The 19,773-nt window shown below is 42.2% G+C and overlaps 1 long non-coding RNA gene across 1 annotated transcript; it reads left to right on the top strand.

The window, feature by feature from the left end:
- The first annotated feature begins 5,197 nt into the window (after positions 1–5,197).
- LOC148343184 (uncharacterized) lies at positions 5,198–19,523 on the top strand. Its single transcript, XR_015846628.1, has 3 exons — positions 5,198–5,228; positions 19,031–19,269; positions 19,353–19,523. It is a non-coding gene; the product is annotated as an uncharacterized LOC148343184 (long non-coding RNA).
- Positions 19,524–19,773: the final 250 nt, after the last annotated feature.

The raw sequence follows: 19,773 nt of genomic DNA, 5'->3' as shown, positions 1-19,773 counted from the left end.
CAGCATATGATAAGCAATTATATTACGTAAGAGTAAGGGATCGACTATATTGGCAGCGCTCGACCCTGTTAGGAAGTGATGTGACAAGCAGCAAATAGGACCGAACAGAACAAGGTTAGTCAGCCAGGACGGGCTGCTGACGTGTGGTGAGAGCGGCTATATGGTGTCAATCACCCCTGTAAAGAATTTAGATGCAAGTGAGAGAACAGTGCATAACTACGCATAACAAGTGCTTTAGCAGCGGTCAGCTTGGAAAATACAACTCACCATCGTGCTGAATGTAATTTTTGGAACGTGGAAGTCCCGTGTTTTCCAATGATATGATGCTGGAAATGGACGCAAAATGTTTAGCGGTGTTTTTAATGGTATTGAAATGTTTGAAGATTGGATGCTGGGGGCCACCCCGCCCCACTCCGGAGGGGCCATGTTCGGCAGACAAATCGGGCCTCGTGCGTGTGATGAACCCTTTCGTAAAATGGGCAAACGAGAAAAATTGCCCCAGAACGCGTCAAAAGCGCCACTACCAACTGTTTGTGTATGAAGAGGCGTGAGACAGCAGTTTGCTTCAAGTGTGCCTTATTTTGACATTGCATAACCCACGCCTCTCACCTGCTACTGGGGACGAAAGGACGGGCAATCCCACAAACCCTATAATGCCAACAATGCAAACTTATTTGCATTGGGCACGTTTGTGGAAAAGAGGAAAGAAGAAGATGAGAAGAAGGAGACAAATAATGAGGAGATGAATAAGACCATAATAAGCCTGTAATAAATTAAGCTGATTTTAATTGTAAATTAGCCAGCTAATAATGTTTAAATAAACATCTCTCCCGCGGGGTCAGGGGTCGACAATTTTCATGAATAAGGCCGGAGGGTCAAGGCCGGAACCGTACTGAGATAACCAGCAAAGAAGGGTCAATTGCCCAGCTCTGTGTGTGTGCGTGTGTGTGTGTTGGGGGGTTCAAGTTCACTTGCAAAGGCTCCCCAAGCCATCAAACAAGGAGCTGTTAAGTTAAGTCACTCCATATAGTGGCTCCTTAACTAGCCGCTTGTCAATATTCACTCTGTCCTGAACTAAACCCCTCCCTCCCCTCCAAAAAATGTTTCACAATCATGCCGCTCCACTTTAAAGTATCGAGTTGACATTAAAAATGAATGATGGAGAGCCTCTTCATCCTCGTCTCCTAACGCTGAAATGATCACCAGGGAGGGATCTTTGATAGTTTTGCCTCCCGGCATCTGCCATCTCATTATTTCCTTTCCAGAAATATTGTCACAAATAAATAAGTGACTTGCTATGCTATTGATTTGTTTTGAGATGAAATCCTTTCTCGGGCTTTGTAATTAAAACTGCGCCTGTGTCAGTGTCCCAGCATGCACTCTGTTGCATGAATTTTATTTAGTCAAGCCAAATGGCTGCAGAGATTGACATTAGGCGATCACAATTCACATCAAAACAGTTATTGTGCTTTTGTGACTCTTTGGAAAATCTGTGATCATATGTCCTTAAGTTGAATATAAATGTAAGGCGTAATTCGTTGGTTAGCCCTTTAACAGTTTCTGATTAATATGCAATAAAAAAATTAAAATAATAATGCAATAATAAAAATAAGCAATAATAAAATGTATCTATCTAGCTATCTATCTATATCTATATCTATATCTATATCTCTATATGTATATATATATATATATATATATAAAACTTTAAATTTGATACAAAAGATACAAAAGGAAGCTAACCCATTCTTTCATTTTTTATGCCGCTTGTCCTAATTACGTCATGTTCATATTATTTAAAGGGGTAGTCAACCCCCCAAAAATTCTTTGCAATAAAAAGTTTGATCCACCTTCACTAGTTTAAACGTGGTAATCTGATTAATATTGTGTTTACGGATCCATCCATTGTGAGTCATCTCATGCGGCGGCCATTTTGTCACTTCTGAAAATGACATCACAGTTGCTCAGGGTTCAGGTAGACCAATTATGGCTCACCTGTTTTCTGAAGCTGAGCCATGATTGGTCCTTTGCTTAGCCCTGAGCAACTGGGATGTCATTTTCTGAAGTGACAAAATGGCCACCTCCTGAGATGGCCAAAAACGGGTGCATTTTACTGTTTAACTCATATTCCGTAAACACGATTAATCAGGATGCCACGTTTGTCAGCCTGAATAGAACATATTTTTGTAAAAATATTTTTGGGGTTGGATTCCCCTTTAACTATTTCAAAATCAATTGGTTTTATCTCCCACAAAAGTAGTTGTTTTAAAGACGGTATATGATGCATTAAAACGCCGCTTGTTTATGTATTAAGAGTCTTGCAGTTAAAATGTCCCGTGCACAGTTTTAGGTTGATGATGACATTATCTGATTGTTGTCTAAAACATTTTAAGATGAAGTGCTTTTTGGTGCGCAGTAATGGGACAAGGCACAAGGCTTTACATCTTGTGGTTTAATTCGTGCTGACCTCCCTAGCCCCTAAACGGTACTTGTTTTCTTACTTTATGGAAAAATCAATAGCCGTCTTGACAGAAAACAGCTCCGGAGAAGAAATAAATGGGACCAGCATAGCCCGCTGTCAATCATTTCTCACTTATACGACGCCAAAGCTCTTGATTGCTGCTCAGTAGACTGCCACACTGATGTGAGGGCCCAGCAGCCTTAATGGTTCCGTCCAGGCGGAGGTGAACCATTTGGAAGAACGCTACAAGCGATGAGGGGTTGACAGTGGTACAACAGCAGTATTTATAATCCCACAGTGTACGCTCCATCTGATGCCATTGTGAAAATGTCTTTTGAAGCACTCCGATTCCATTGGTCTCCGTTCATTCCATTAACCTTTGTTGTGTGCTCGCTTCAAACGTGCTTCTCCTCAAGGTCACCCCGCCGATGCGCATACAGAGCAGAGCCTTCAGCCACCCAAGTGCAAAGGGAGCAGATGTCGGCAGCTCCGTTTTGGCTCCTTCATTGGAGCGGGTGCTGCCTGCTGGGCCACGGGGCCACCTGGCACCCCGGCTGGCCCGCAAGTGGGCCTCACCTGTGGGTTCGACGCCACACATCATGTGAGCTGGGGGGTGACTCCCACCCGGCCACCGGGAGGGCAGACAACAGTGCAGCTGTTTGCGTGTCTCTGTCTTGCCCCTGTAATTTATATTTTGGAAAAGTCCACCAGGAGTTTGAAAAGCTGCGCGCCGTTTGCTCAAGTTAATTTTCATAAATCTCTGAGTCTAATCCAATTACCGCAGCTCGGGGAAGGAGGGATAACCTTATAATCAGACACCCATGGAAGAGGGCATGGATTTGGGTTGCGGTGGCTTGTTTGAAGAGCGCACAGATCCATTGTTATCAGCGTTGTGTTCCCTTCTGTCTCTGCCTCCACTTTATTCCTCAGCAGAATGAGCCCGGCTCAATAAATGGCGGCTAGTCTGTAATCTCTGAGCAAACTCGTCTGCCTCTCCCAGGAGTTGAGGATTATATCCTAATGATTAGTGCTCATCTGGATACTGTGGGTTTTTTTTTTTTTTTTGCCTTACTTCTTTGCCTTGTATCAAGACAATTGGGCCATGGGGGGGTTAAGTTCAGCACCAAAACACAGAAATGCCATTTTCTTCTTTGCCCTTGCCTTTGTTGCTTTGTGGTCTTATGGCATTTCAGCTCATTAAGACTTATTTGTTTTTATGAGGCCTAATCCGTTGCAGAGTCATTTATATCCTTTTGGATATCCTTCCACTTCTATACGAGCCACAGTCCAAGCTGTCTTTCAATGTTTGTCAATTCCACTTCAAAGGTCAAGGAGCGAAAAGGATTTCTTTTGGTCCTTGGAAAAATGGGTGCGGTGAATAATTCATTGCATCAATTAGTCAGCACTTAAAGGAAACAGTCTCACACGGCCGTCCAAGTGACATCACATTACATTCTTTGATGTTGATAAAAAGACCTAATGTGAGGCTCTCGTCGAGAGTCTGTAAAGCTCCATAATAAGACACAAAAGAAATCTCCACGCATGCTTTAAACTCGAGCACGACCAAGCCAAAGCAAGAACGGTTTCCTAATGGCATTGCTAATTGTGTCCTGTGATGACGCCGTGTGCTGAGCTCCAGCTGCCAGCCAGTGTGATGCGTCCAGAGGTGTGGTACAGATGAGCCGTGGCCTGGGGAGGCAGTCTGGAAGGGGCCAGACATGGTCCAGATTCCCCGGAGAGGCCTGCGCCCGTTCACATCTGCTTCTTGCGGTGAAGATGCAGGACCATCTGGCTAGGAGGGTGTGCAGACTTTTTCCTGATCTTGCCGTTGCTGGCAGGCGTGTGCAATATGGCGATGCAATGTATCAGCACATAGAGGACCTTCAATCCTTGAGCTCTTTGCAAGGTCAGTGGTGGTGAACCGCGTGTGCAATGCATATTTTCTCTAAGTCAGTGGTCCCCAACCACCAGGCAATGGATGTATGCTAAAGTAGTTGGATTTTGGGTTAGAAAATTCATCTGGAGCTCTCATGACATTTTCTTCCTCACTAGCATCTCTGATGGCCCCATGACCTTGGAGTATCTGGAGGTCACAGAGCAAGTCGTCCGAGGTGTGAGTTAGGCAGAGACACCGGGGGTTGCCCGGAGGTGCGGCGATGAGCAGTCCGGGCAACACGTAGCAGATGTTGGCCAGTTGCTGCGTGTGCAAGCAGCCTCGCCATGTGCGGGGGCACACCCAGAGGGAGGGGCGGTGAATGCGTTTCACTCTGCTGTCATCCTCCACAACAGCAGCCCGATTTAGATTGGAGCTGACAGCGGAGGATATTCAATTAGATTGTGCATGTCACTCGGTGGCTTGGATCAGAGTCGCTGCTTTTGCCTTTGTGTTTGCCATCCTGGCGAGGGATCACATGGCAAGCGCTGTCTTTTTGTGCCACTTCCATTTATGTCGACCTCCAGCTCCAGACGACTACTTTATTGCTATTATTGATTGCTACATGTTAAATATTGGCTTGACAGGGCACACGTACATTTTGGATTCTTATTGTTCACTTTTCAGATGCTATAATATTGTTTGACCTAAGAACCCATTGGGTTTCGAACGAGAAATCTAAACAGAATCACTGGCCTGTAATGTCACTCATGATAAAAAAAAACAGGTCAGCGTCTCTATTCATGCAATGTGTTTGCTCTTTTCTTTGCAGTGAAACGAGCAGTGCCCGCAGCAGTGACACGGGCCTTTTCACCAATGATGAAGACAGCCAAGGTAACTTCAGTCGTTCCCATCAAAACGGGCCATCAAATTCGAACAGAACCAGACGGGCAAAATCGGGCTGTTTTGCACCAACGGGCTGTTTGCTGGGCACCCAGGCGACTCTAATAAGACGTTGTCATGTCGTGTTAATGAGCGCTGAAGCCTTTGCTAATCTCATTAGCCGTGGTGGGGCCAGTCGGCCTCTGATTTAACAGTTGTCACTACACCTTGACTATGAGAGGCATGCTGCCTGTTCCAGCTCTGCTGACTGACAGGTCTGAGTGGAGCCTCCTGTCTAGGGACTAAACTAGTGCTGTCTACTTATAGGAGTAATTAACTCACAAATGCACAAGGCTCTGTTGTCCTTTTTAGCACATGTGGTGCCAGCAGTTTCAACAATTACCTTTTTTTCCAACTAATCCTGGAAAATAAGCATATAAATAAATAAATAAAGAAAGAAAGAAATATATATATATATATTAGGGCTGACAAAATTAAAACGTTAACTCAGGTGATTAATTCAAAATTTTTAACTCAGTTAAATATTTTATATTTTCAGTTAACTCAGTTTGATTTACTTCAAAAATAATTTGCATACTTTGCAAATTATTCGCTGTTATATTTCATTTCTTTCAAAATGCTTGATCTTACATTGGCTGAGACACCTTCCTCATGAGCAAGTCGTCCAAAAAGCTCTCTTCTTGGTCCTATCTATGTTGAACCTCGGCCATCCTGAAGAATTTGGTCGTTGATGACTTGGTCGAATCCTCTCTCTGGTCTATTGGAGAAACAATTCAGTGCTTTCGAATGGAGCTCGATTTATTGACGAACAGAGACTCCTTTAAATGCATCCATTCCAGCGTGTTGGTCGCAGTTAATTCGAGAAATCCACAGTATGTTAACACCATTACTTTGTTTGTGTGCTTTTTCCTCACATGGAAGACAACAATTCACAGACTCCAGAAGGTTTTTAATTCTCTCTACGGTCCTTATTGCTATATGACTTTGATATTATATCAATAAGTGAATATAAGCTACTACAGTTAGCAGCACAACACAAACAAAAGTTTTAACTCTTGTCGAGTTAAAGCTAAATTTAGAAATAGAAGCCGATGAAGTAAAAGTTTTGTAACAACTCTGTCTCAGCCTCGAGTGTGAGTTGGCAGTTGGTAGCTGCAGAGAAACACTTGGATGTACTGACACTTTTATTCAAACGATTTCAAGGTCAGTGTACCAAAATACAATTGTTATAATGCTGATACATGCCAATAAATATGAGGCCCTCAAAAGTCTTTCCTAAAGATGTTTGTGAAAGCATCACATGACTCCCGGTCATACCACAAACTGTTGCGTGTGTATTTGGGTGGGGGGGCGGTGAGTTGGGAAGCTCGTGGCCCCTTTAGCCTCACAACTGCGGGACTTCTGATTGCCTATTTATGGCGCATTCTTAATTTTTTTTTTTTTTTTACACCCTCCTCCCCTTTCTAGGGTTATTTCCCAAAGCTCCCCTTGATGAGGGGCAAATACACAAGTGCTATGAAAAGCCCCTGACTTCTTAGGGCGTTCTTCTCCAAACAGATTCTTTCTTCTCCACCTGAAAGGTTTCTTCAGATTCCAGTTTGAGCCATTGTGAATACTAATTTCTCTGTGTTAAAAAGCCCTCATATCCCTGCCATGCTCTCATTTGAATGGCAGACTCAGGGGAGACCTCTTAATTCCTTTATAGTGGGATTCAAGACCCTTCACTTCAAAAAGTATAAATCATACTCCCAAATGAATGAGGGAGAGGGAGGGATGGGTGAGAGGGGCTTGTGATGTGTCCCGCCGGACGGCGGCGGCTAAATCAGTCTCCCCGAGCTGCTCAAATCCACTCTCCAGTGAGGTGGCTTCTTCCATCCTTATGACCCAGCTCTGCACACGTGACACCCGTTTACTTCCTTTTGCTTTGTCCCCCCCCCCCTCGCCAAACACAACTATGCAGCAATGCTATAATCACCAACAAACTCTAAATGACCTCCTTTTTCAAAATTTCATTTCTTTTGAGAATCTTACCCCGGTGCACTTGATGGATTTGTAACCCCTGAGGCCAGGAGAGAAAAGTGTTTACCCTCTGGGCCGGGTGTACGTATTAATCTTGTACCGCATCCACGCTGAAACGACATTATATTAATAAAAGCTGTCATCTCCTGTTTGGCGCGGGGTGACGGCAACAATGGGAGATTTGATGTTAAGCGATGAAGGCTGAGATGAGCTGGCGTGCCGCTTATCCTCGCTTCAGAGCGGGACTTGCCTGAAAACGCCGTACGGGATTGCCGGCTAATGCTCGGGCCGCTTCCCACCTGAGCGGCTTCTCTCTATTGACTTATTTCACGCGGTGAGATAAATCATAGTCCCATGCCCCTCCCTTCCCCATTTTAATTTTAATTGTGAGATCTCGGTGTCAGCAGTTAGTATATTGGTGTGAGTGGCCTATTGATTATTGATTTGGAGCTATTGATTATGTTCCCTGGAGACTCTGATCCTTTCTGATTCATTTGAATAGCTCTATTAATCTTGAGATCCTGCTCACACCTGAAGCGTCGTGTAACCTGATGAAAATAGATAGTCATTTAGTAACCAGCGCACCCCGCTCCTCTTTTGATTTATTCTTTTTAATTGATATATTTGCTTTTGGATGTGGGCGCCAAAATTGCAATTGACCCGCTGTCACCGATCTTTTAGTCAGCACCCTCGGGGACCACTCCTCCTTTAAGAAGTGTCTCATATGACCTGAAAACAATCCATCTCACAGTTTTTTTTTTTTTTTTTAACTCCACGTCCTTGTGTCTTTGATAGAATTTAGCTGTTGTTTAGTTGGGGTTTTTTCTAGAAGGCCTCCAGGCAAGAAAGACGATGGAGGTCTCTGCCCTCCACCCAAAAAATTACAATGGGAAAGCAAAGTTATAATTTATTCGATCATTGTTGCTTGGAAAATGAAAAACAACTTTGAAAAACTACTTTGCTAAATTTTCAAATTGTCAAAAATACAACTATGTTAAAAAAAAAAAAAGGAATTGCGAGATTAAGAAGTGATGACGCATGTATGGTAAATGCATAATTGTATTTTATTTATTTATTTATGTTTTTTGGGACAACAAGCCCGCTATTACGTGTCACTTTGGTCTCTAGTTTCCAGTTTTGTGAATGATATGGCCCAATATCAAGCGTCACTCAGCGCCCGCTCTTAGCCACAAACCTCCGTACACCTGTTGACTCATTCACTGCCATTGACGGATATAGATGCCAAAAAGTACATTTATTTTACCTGGGCTGGCAGTGAATGAGTTAAAGGGCTCTATGTGAGGGATTCCAGACACTTTGTCGTTGCAGTGTTTAAATAATAATAATAATATAATATTTTAAAGTCGTGCCGTCTGAGCTTCTCACTTTAGATTAAAATAACTGTCAGCATGTTATATTCTAAATTTAATAAACAGACTAATGTAAAAGAACAGGTATTTTGTATTCAGTGTATATGAGACATTCACACAAATACTCTTCACTAAGCCAGCTAATGTTTTTCCCAAGTTTGCTAGCATGGTGCAAACTGTCAGTTTTGGGCTGTGGATGGTCGAAAGGCAATAGTTGCGGACCAATGCCGCATTGCTTCTCGGCCTAAGCGTAATAAAGGGAAAGTCGGAGTGACAGACCTCTGCACATTAACACCAAATGCATCTGGATTACTTTTAATATGTTGGGCGTGCTTTGAGAAATAATGGGACGTTTAAACAGGGATCGATTTAAGAATTAAAAAGTTAGTTCGCAGAGATTTACTGTTGGGCGTTCAATGGCTGAGCTCTTTATCAGAGGTGCAAATGGCTGGTTATGCGCTGTCCGACAGAGGTACGATTGAGCGATCGATAGGCGCGTGATTTACTAACTGGAGTACAGGTGATCAATAAGTATAAAAGTAAATGAAATATGCATTAGCGGGATTTTATTAGAGTGGGGTAGCAGAGAGAGAATAACGGTCAGGCCATTTATTTTTATATCTATTGATTATACAACTTAGAGACTGAAAGGGAGCACTTGCACGGCTCTCGACGCCACGCGCCTGCACGGCCGTCGTGTGATTTATGAGTGCTGAGTTCATGGAACATGCTGCCTGTTAAAAGGCTGCCCTTATAGGGCCTCGTTGTAGCGCATGCCCGGTGGTTATGCTTATGCCGTCTCAGATGAGCCAAAGGGGTTAACGAGAACGTGTGTCATCCTGCCATCTGTCATCTCTTTATTAGTGGTTTTATATTTTTTTTGTACTTTCTCCCCAAATTCTACAGTAAACAGCGAAACTCCGTTTTCCAGACCTTCCAGGTTTTAGCATTGATGTTGAAAGTTAATTTATGAATAGAAACAATTACATGTTGCATTACTGACTGTGCCGTGTTATGCAAAAGGAACTAAGTTGTGATTCAGAATTCAACATCATTGTCAATCGTTTGGATTTGCTGTAAATCAGGTGTGGGCAACCTACGGCCCGAGGGCCACATGCGGCCCGTTAAACGTTTTAATCCGGCCCGCCAAACTTGAAAAAAAATTAAATGAATAGGCCTTGTACTCTGGTGTGTCAAACACTGATATTTTGTTGTAATGCTTTTGTTCATTTTCATTTAAAATTACATTTTTTTTCACCGATGAGGTGAGGTTACCAAAACACTCCATCCATCTGCTCCTGGTCCGGCCTCTCTGTCAAATTTTTTAACCCATTGTGGCCCGCCAATCAAAATGTTTGCCCACCCCTGCTGTAAATGCTACAGAGTACATAATGATGAAGAAAAATTGGCACCATTGGGTGATTGAACTGCCATTAAAATCTTTGATCGGCGTCACCAATCACGCGCCGTTCCACGAAAATGGACCAATGACGATCGGTGGCCGATTGATCGGAGCACCCCTAATTAAGTCGAAACAAAACTATTCTGAGAATGGTGATATAACCAGTTGGCTAATCTTAACTATTCTTTTTTTTTATATACATACGACTGTTAACTACATTTTAATCAGTATTTGTCTTCAATACGATACAATTTAAAAGTAAAAGTCATAGCAGGGTCGGGAACGCTTGATCGCAATATCGCAGGGGTTCACTGCAGTTGTGAATGAGAATAAACTAATCGCTCATTTTGTGTCACGCCAGCACCCTCACCATATCCATCCCCCTCCTCCCATACAAAAACATCTATCACAGTTGAGCCCCCCCACCCCCCACTATAACGCACTCGGCCCACACACCCACCTCCACCAGTGATGGAACGGACCTTGACCTTAAGTTTACATCTGAGAAGTCAGGGCTATTAAGGTGGTGGGGGGCTTTTCCTATTTCAGGGCAGCTGACATATGGCACGGGAGTCGCAGGGCAGGTGTAATTTGTTAATATGAACACTGCACGTGCCCACGAGCGCCGCCATTCATGGAATATGTTCTCTGTGGTCCCAGCACATCTTAATGAAGATAAATGGGACATAATATTTACTTAATGGTGGTAAATTGTGACTTAATAGATTAGTTTTTCGTGTGATTTTTTTGCTGGGAGCTACATGTCTTACCATCGTACGTATTTGTTTGCCCCTCAGGCACGCTAACGTCACTCAAGTGCCCAAGTGGGAAACCGGAATATAATGTCCATCACATTATCAGGTAATTTCTTATTCACACTGATACACCAGTGGCCTATTTAACTCTCACTTTAAACATTATTGAAGATTAAAATCAGCAGTTGTAACATTTTACACAGTTCAAAGGAGGATTTTAATGTTGCATTTTGCAGGCGTTTGGTTTCTTTATTTGGTTCCACTGAAACTGATATTGAAGCCTCATTTTAAATGGCAATTAAACTGTGTATGCGTGTGAACTATTAGACCTGCCTTTTTTTCATTAGTCTGATGGCGAAGGGCTCGGTGTATTTGTTGGATTGAATTCAAAATTGGTTTGTCCAGCTTTTCTTCCACATCGCCTCGAAGTGCTTTGCTTCGAGCGTTGCTGTTTGTCATTTGAATAAAAAATGTTGGTAGTTCCTTGATTTAGTGAAGGGTGCAGGCCTCTGATGTTTATTAATATAGCAGCACAGTGCACTGTACTGGGCTCCATCATTCATTTGGATAAAAGAGGTGGAATTTAAAACCAGCTACTGCTTTACTTGGTTACAGATTGCATCCATTTATTGCACTGAGTGATGGAATGGCCAGTGACTCTGTCCTTCACCTCCCAAGTGCAGAAAAAAAAAAATCTCACCCCTGCCTATTAATGACACATATGCAACAGATGACTGACCCGCATTGTGTTGATGAATGTGAGCAAGAGGGTATTACACATATATATATATATATATATATATATATATATATATATACACCCATGATTTTATATATATATATATATATATATATATATATATATATATATATATATATATATATAAAAAATCATGGGTGCACATAAGTGGTGTGCTGGTGCGCGTGAACACTGCCAAGTTAATATCCGGTTAATTTTTCCTCTCCTGAACAACGCAGCGCAGTCAGTCAGACTGGGGTCAGACTATTCGAAGTGTCCTAATCTAGCTAGGTGATCACAGCGTCCCATACTGCAAATCAGAGGTGTATAATTAATTTCTCGAACGGGCCATGCAACTCAGTTATGTTAAATATGAATTAAAAGTATTTTTAATAAAACTGTAAATTGTATTGTTTTAACAAGTTACCATTTTGTAGCCCTGGTAGGTTATAAATAGGAAATAAAAAGTGAAAACTGAAAGAAAAAAAGTTTACTCACTTATATTAAATTGATTTATTACACTTCATTTTTTGTGTTATCCCACTTTTGCGGTGTTAGAACTTATTCTTAAAACTTGCATTAGCTTTGTCATTACCAGCAAAACACGTATATAGTCCCACAAATAGTCAATATTAAGATGTTTTACTCAGTACTGTGATCCCTGACTGACACCACCCTCCCTCAGCCATGTTTATAGTGCTTTCCTGATTCTCGAGTCGAGTGCCTACTGTCCCCTTTGATTTATCAAGCATCTCAAGCTGTCCAATGTCAGTTTCTGCAGCTGTGACTGCTCGGTATAAATCTTCACTTTGGCATGATGCTGCACGTCGTCCTTTCTCGGGAAGCTCAGCACGGCCAGGAGATGCGCGCTGACACCCCGTCATGCACTTGGTTCAAATTTGGATGTCTCCTTCCTGTCATAAATGAGTAAAAACAACACCCTGTCGAGTGCTGATGTTTTCATTTTCATTGAATAAAAGGAGTAACGGAGATCCCCGAGTTACTGTTCGTGGACACTTCAGCACGGTCTTGGTTGGAGTCGATTGTTGTTTGAGTTCGTACTTGATTTGATGGTCTGTAATCAGGAGTGAAAATGGTCTGTGTCCCGAGGTGTCTTTTTGCCCTCCGTAGGGAATTATCTTGGCGGTTCCCAGCTGTTGCTTTGTCTTCTTTCTTTACCCTTTTAGCACTTTACGGCAGCACTCAAGCTGAATTTGTCCGGGGGAAAAGCCGACAACAGAAAAGAACATCTAAAGCAGGTATCTGTTTGGATTAGATCGCTCCTCCATTTGGCCACCTCAAATTGGCCATTTCTACTTTTCTCGCAGCATCAATCAGTCTTCCGACTCAATCCAAAAACTCTTTACCGGGTATAGAATGAAACGTATGACACCGTTCCGTCATTTCTTGTTTGTTAATTGGCAACAGGTTTGTACAAGTGGGCACTTACATCGTAATTGTTTTTATTCGACTGCAAGTAAAATGGAATTTATATGTAGCTTTAAATTCCACCACAATTCTAAGATAAATACAGCTCAAAGAGAGAAACAATAAATGTGGATTTACAATAAATATGACGACACAACAACAAATCTTGTCAGATTTCATCTTATTGAAAGGGTTTATTCTGCAACCAGGTTTTTGCAAGAAGAAAGGAAATGATGACGGCCATAGAATATTAGACCATTCACTTTATAAACAACCAAAGCTACATCGCACAAAACACAAAGAGAGTAACAACAATCAATGAATCTCAACTCAACTGAACTTTATTTTCACTTTCACAACCGCAACAGCTACCTGTAAACGCAATAAAACAATGCAGAAGAATTAACAGGACACTATAACCTTTGACACTTAGATTTATTCTATTGACATTATTTCCTTTGGGAAACATTGGTTCATTCAAGTCAAACAAAATATGTGAGATCAAATAACATCCTTGCATTGTTTGTGCTTGATCTTAGATGTTTCACTATATGAGAAAGAATTTTGAGTTCGGGGAGGAGTCATTTGGTTTGACAGAAGTTATCAGCCTCGGGTATTGATTGTTATCTTTATAGTTAGGAAAGTAGCACTTGTGTTTCCCAATGTGGCACGCGGCCCCATCAGCCGCTTCTCCTTCCTTTCATGTGTCTCCCTCCTCGAGCCAGACGGCTGACGTGACAGATCACCCACGTCGGAGGCGCGTCGTGTTCCTACCGGGCGGTCCGGCCTCCTCTCATTAATGCCCAGGCTGGTGCGAGGGCCGGCGTGGCAGCACAAGATAAATAACGCTCGCGCTCAGCCATCACTTCTGCTGACAGAAATGCAGCCCATCGCACTATTTCGCCCTCTCCGGCTTCCCTTCAGCACCCTGCCCGCGTCCTTCAACACCGCTGGTGTCTCCGCACACCTGCACTGCCTTGACAAAGTTTCACCGGGGTTCTGGTTATGCCCTGGGGACCAGCGCCGCGCTTAGGCCCGCTGCACAGCTAGTGACGCGCGCGGCCAAACGCGACTGAACTGAACAATCGTGGAAAAGGATAATAACCGAGATCGCCGTCACAACCATTTGGCGCGATTATCAGTTCCCTTTTCTATCACGAGCAACAAAACAAATTCGAAGACTCGCTGGCTACGTTACCCTGCTGTGCAAGCAGAGGTAAGTGTGAGGATCTTGTTCTCTTTTCTGTTGACGACGTCTCAAGCAGCGCTCTCTACTGTAAACACGAGGTTTCTCCATTAAATAAAGTTAAAGATCTGGCCACTTTTTAACATCTTCCTCTTAACTCTTTAATCCTTAAAGGATCTGAAAGTTGCTTTCCACCTTGCAATATTAGTTTTTTTGCGTAATTTACGTGATCCTCTACAGTTGGTATATGTGCTTAACAAACCCCAACAATGCGCGAGTATCCTGATTACGTTATCTTTGTTTACAAACTGGAAATGGGTTCCACTAAATCACAAACGTCATAGCACAAGTGTAAGTATTTGAGAGACTATTGTCTTAACATTTATCGACCACAAGCATGTGTTTCAGTGACATATACTCTCTACGCTTTGCTTTTTAGTCACATCTATAAATACAGTTAAGTATTATTGTAAAACACACTATACAGTACATGGTCTATATATATGTACATACATTTCCATACAGTAGATATTAATCACATCATTTCATCCATTGCGCATAGGAAATTGTAAATATGGTTCAATGATGATGTAAAACGCAAAATGTGAGAGAGAGAGATTGTGAGAGAGAGTGTGAGAGTGAGAGTGAGAGAGAGAGTGAGAGAGAGTGAGAGAGAGAGAGAGAGTGTGCGAGAGAGAGTGTGTGAGAGAGAGTGTGAGAGTGAGAGTGAGAGAGAGAGTGTGAGAGTGAGTGTGAGAGTGAGAGTGAGAGTGAGTGTGAGAGTGAGAGAGAGAGAGAGAGAGAGAGAGAGAGAGAGAGAGAGAGAGAGAGAGAGAGAGAGAGAGAGAGAGGCCAAGACTTAATCATTAAAGAGCCTTGTTCATTTTAGTGTGGGAATCAGCAAGCCCATGACTGTCAATGTGTAATTAGCTGATTAATAAACAGGGGGAAGGCAAGTGCTCCAGGAAGGCCCGTAATGATTGTTTTTAAAGAGCATCACATGAGAGCTTATTAAGATGGTAAGATGGTTCCATTCAACCTCCCATTATCGCCCACAATAAATGCATGTACTCGAATTCTCATCCCACTGACAAAAAAAAAAAAAAAAAATCAGAATGTCTTCAGTGACCTTGATGTAAAACTAGTTGAGTGTGGAGGTAATCTTATTTATTATCTACATTTATCTTTTTAAAGCGACCAATAATCATCCTCGCATGCAAAGGGATGATTAGCTGTTGAATGAGAATCGTTTTTATGGTTTTCTCAAAATGTTAATACATGCTACTGTATTTTTTGATCAGTGGTGGGAATCAGTGGACAAAGCGAGATGAAATGATGTCATGAATTAGTATACAGTCGTAACCTGAGTGAATAAAATATATTTTACAATCTTACATTGCTGAGTTAATATTAAACAGATCCACCAGTAGCTTGTGCTACATGACAGAAGTCTGGTGTCATAGTTTTGAAAGCTAGTACTATCGTTGATAATCTTTTTTCTTTTTTTTTTTTTTGGGGAGTGGTGTCAACATGTTTTATGTTAATAAGTGTCTTTATATGTTTAATAAAATAAACATATGTAAACACTTTTTAACCCAGATTACATTTTTAATTGTGAACTAACCGGATGCTAAATTCTAAATGACTGTTTTACAAGCAAATAATAATGCACATTATTTCTTGGCTGAGATGCCAAATAATTGATTTACTTGTAAATCATTTTAATGGTCGAGTGTTATGCTTGTTTCAGTTCTGCAATATTAGCCTGATTTATTAGAAGCAACATCAGTTTAAATGTTCTCATTGTTCTAAACAAAATGGGAAAAAATGGTGCGTTCACTGAAATTCAACAAGCATATTAAAGCATTTCATGTTGCATAATGGTCTCTAAGGCAAACGGGCAAAGTTGATTTCATAAATATATTACGCAGTGTAATGTTTCGTTCCGAAATTTGAATATGAATGAAAAAAAAATATCTAGAACTCACATTTGTCCGGTGTGTGAATAATTCTCCTCTCAACTATTTAGAGTACCTAGCAGTCACTTCCAAGGTTACACTCCAACAATACAGCCATCCTTTAGGTTATGATCATTTCAGCTAAAAAAAGACAACTAAAGAGAAGCCTTCATTGTTGACTGTCAACTATAGCTATTCTTGTGATATGAATAATTACGCTGTCCTAACTTTTGACCTTGACTGAAATTGGAACTTGTATCTGATATTCAAACTCTTATTAAGTGAATGCTCCCAGCCGTCAAAATATCAAAATGTCTCCATTTTGATCCAGAGGCTTGACCACATTACCTTGTTGAAGCCAAATGTTTGCAACGGTTAGTCATCGTTCCCTCAAGTAATATTAATCAATTATCTTGCCCGCCGGATCGGTTTGGGGGAGAAGTCATCTGGAAAGAGGCACAAGCAAATATAATGGGAGCGAGCACAAGCACATGCCAGTGAACGCTGTAATGCCTAATCCTTTGAGACAGCCCACTGCCACAATGTCACTTCTAGTTCGCTTGTCCTCTGCTCTCCGCCTGCCTCACAAATGTCTCGTCTGACCCATGCTAACTTTATTTTTTGGGAGATTGGTTACGATTTGTCGCAGTGTCGCAGGAAGGCAGGTTGGATTCTGCTGGAATTGGCTCTCTTTTGTAGACAGAAGAAGAATTAGTAATTGTGTGAAGTTAAAAACACGCAGCTCCTTCCATAGCCCAACGAGAAGACGCGGATTTAAGCCACGGGGCTGCAGTGCAGATTGGCCTTTTAATAACCATAACCACAAGTCATACGAGGCCAAATTGGATTTGGCTCACTTGACCAAAACCTCATTAATATTTAACCTATTAGCAAAGGAGTGCTTCCAAGAATTATTTCAACATACCTAAAGTAGAGAGAGACAATATTCATTTTTTTTTTTTTGAGCAGATGCTGTGCATTGAAACGGTCTAACCGGAAAATGTTCTTTTGTTGTTTTCAAATTATGATTGCTGTCTTATTTTTTTCTCGCTGAAGACAACCCAAAGGTGTCAAGAGACCATAACCCGGCAAGCAGAGGCGTTCCCGGGTGCAAGACTTTCTGTCAGAGGACTAATACGGACTCCTGAACATGACACAGGATTCATCATGTGGGGAAAGTCAATCAGCAGCGGCGCCAGAAACTTTTTTTGCTGACTAACTTGACGACAAAGACGACACTCAAAGTGCATAATTACATGTCCAATCAGCAGTCGCTTCCAGGTCTATTAAGCACGAGAGATGTAAATGTAATCAAGACTTGTTAAGCCCTCGACATGCTGGGGCCTCTTCGCTGGACTGGAGAGTTTGTGGCTCCACACAAAGAGCCCCCCTGCTAACACACCTTCTTACAATCATGTCCCTTCTTGTGTCACGTCATTTGTCAGCAGGACACTTTGCGGCTTGAGAGAGGCAAGAGCACCACACCATGCACAGGCCTCCTGTTTTTTTTGTTTTTTTTTTTTAAACAAAGCTGCTCATTACCACAACACAGAGGGAGAGTCGTTCTGGTCCTCGGAGGGCTGCCTCTGTTCTCTTCAGCCTACCTTCCATATTCAAATGTGCCCAAACGTATTTAAGTTCAAGGCCGGCTGCGAATGCGTTTGAACGGCCTGTTTTGCAGCAGCGCTGGGTTGTTGCCTCTGGAGCTGTGCAGCCGGCAAATGAGCCCGAAGGAAAGGAGACATTTTACAGAGGGTATCGTTTCCTTGTCTCCCTCGGCATCGGATGCATTAAAAGATCAATGTGAAGCGACCGCTGAGAGGAGATGCAGTCCTAGCGTGGTAAACAAGCAACATATGCTGGAAAATGTACAGCATATATGCTCGGGAGTTAAACGTACCACATGGAATCACATTGGGATCTTAAACGTTTTTTATACGTACTTAAAAACAAGTTGGGAGTGAACAAGTGTACCAGAAGGATGGAAGGGTTCACTACTTGCTTAAAACATGCAGGAAACAATACATTTAAGTTTGATGTTTTTATTTTTTTTTACTTCGTGATGTAGATCTGCATCTAACTTTAGAAGTATGTACTTATTGTGATTCAAAGTCTGTGGACGGTTAACGCCTTAAAGTGTACTCTGTATTATCAAAATGTTTTGAAATAATATTTTTGTTGAATTTTCTCTGAACAGTACTTACCATGGTCGGTATTTTAAAATCTTGAACACTAAGACTAAAACTAAGTGATTTTGAAAAAACTAAAATGAATAAAAACTAACAAACCCGCCCTAAAAACTACTTGAAACGAGCGAAACTTAAAAAACAAAACTCAAAATGAAATAAAAACGCACTACATTTAAAATTCCAAAACTATGACCCTGGTTGTGACCACTCTCACACCAGCGCAGCCCTCTCTATCACAAATCTGCCGGCCTGCTTGTCTGCGAAATTACAAACATCAGGTTTAACCCGCATTGCCACGTGCTACACAGGATTTATGCCATTCATAAAAATAGAGCCTTTTAGTGCAATGGTTCCATATTTCTAAAATAGAAGAACATTGTCTCCCTATTGACAAATTCTTCATCACAAGCAACTGTGATGTTTAATTATTTGAGAAAATCCTGGTCCAGTAATTTGCCCATGCCTGCTTTAGCCGAATTAAACTTGACAATTAAAATGAGTTACACATCTTTGTGAAAAACCTACCTGTGATGTCTTTACATGAGACCCGGGTTGACATTTATAAATGCTGTGTTGGCATCCTCTCAAATGGATGCCTCTTGTCATCCAGCCCTCACAAACGTCACCTTTGACCATGTAGAATGTTTGTCACGAAAAAAAAAAAATGCTTTTGTTGAAGACATTAGTGGCTGCTCTACATTGACCGTGTTGTGTTTTAAGGAGAGTTTCTCAACCTTGTCTTATCAGTCGCTTCGTGTTTGCTGCCAAGACATCGACGAGGCAGGAAGACACATCGGGTGAGATAAAGTTCCATTAACGGCAGAAGGGGAATACCTCACCGCCGCCATGCTAATTAGCAGTCCAAATAACGACCTCTTAGCCGAACCATTTGCCCCAAAGTGAATTTCCAGCAGCCGGGAAGTGGGGAAATGGCTTCCATGCAGCCTGTCAATTGCCCTGTTACAGTTAAGGAATTCAGCAGGCCGGTACGGCTCATATTTCATCTCAGGTAAAGATTACCTGTCAGGCCCATGGGAGATGTATTGATCTGTTTTCCTTTTTCCGCCAGCAATCACCTGACAAAGGCACCTAGGAGGCGAGTGAATGAGTGATGCCTGCTCTGTCTGCTCCGCCACCATCGCGACTCCTCGTGTCCACCCGTGGGTGGAAGGCTGATGAGGGAGACGAGAGCCCATGCTGTCATAAACTCCGTTTGAACCTCCTCTCTTTGTCCCCCGGGGTCACAGGTCAGGTCAATGCAAGATTTTTTTTCTTTTTTGGGGGGGGGGGCTCTTTCTTGTCAGCGGCGTTTGTTCGGCGGTGTAGTGCTTGGTGACGCTGGAAACGCATGCAAGCGAAGCCCTCTGGTTCCTGCTGACAAATGCATGTTGCGGGTCACCTGGTTCAACTCACTTTGGGTTTCAAAGTGTTGGGCGCCGTTGTCGCTGTGAAATGCAACATAGTGTAGTCTCGGGAGTTTCCTGCGGCTG

Source organism: Idiotropiscis lumnitzeri, chromosome 1 (genome assembly GCF_059441095.1).
Source record: "Idiotropiscis lumnitzeri isolate Australia: NSW breed Sydney's pygmy pipehorse chromosome 1, RoL_Ilum_1.0, whole genome shotgun sequence".
Taxonomy (NCBI): domain Eukaryota; kingdom Metazoa; phylum Chordata; class Actinopteri; order Syngnathiformes; family Syngnathidae; genus Idiotropiscis; species Idiotropiscis lumnitzeri.
Note: the sequence above shows the minus strand (reverse complement) of the source record. Positions and strands in the feature narration are given on the sequence as shown.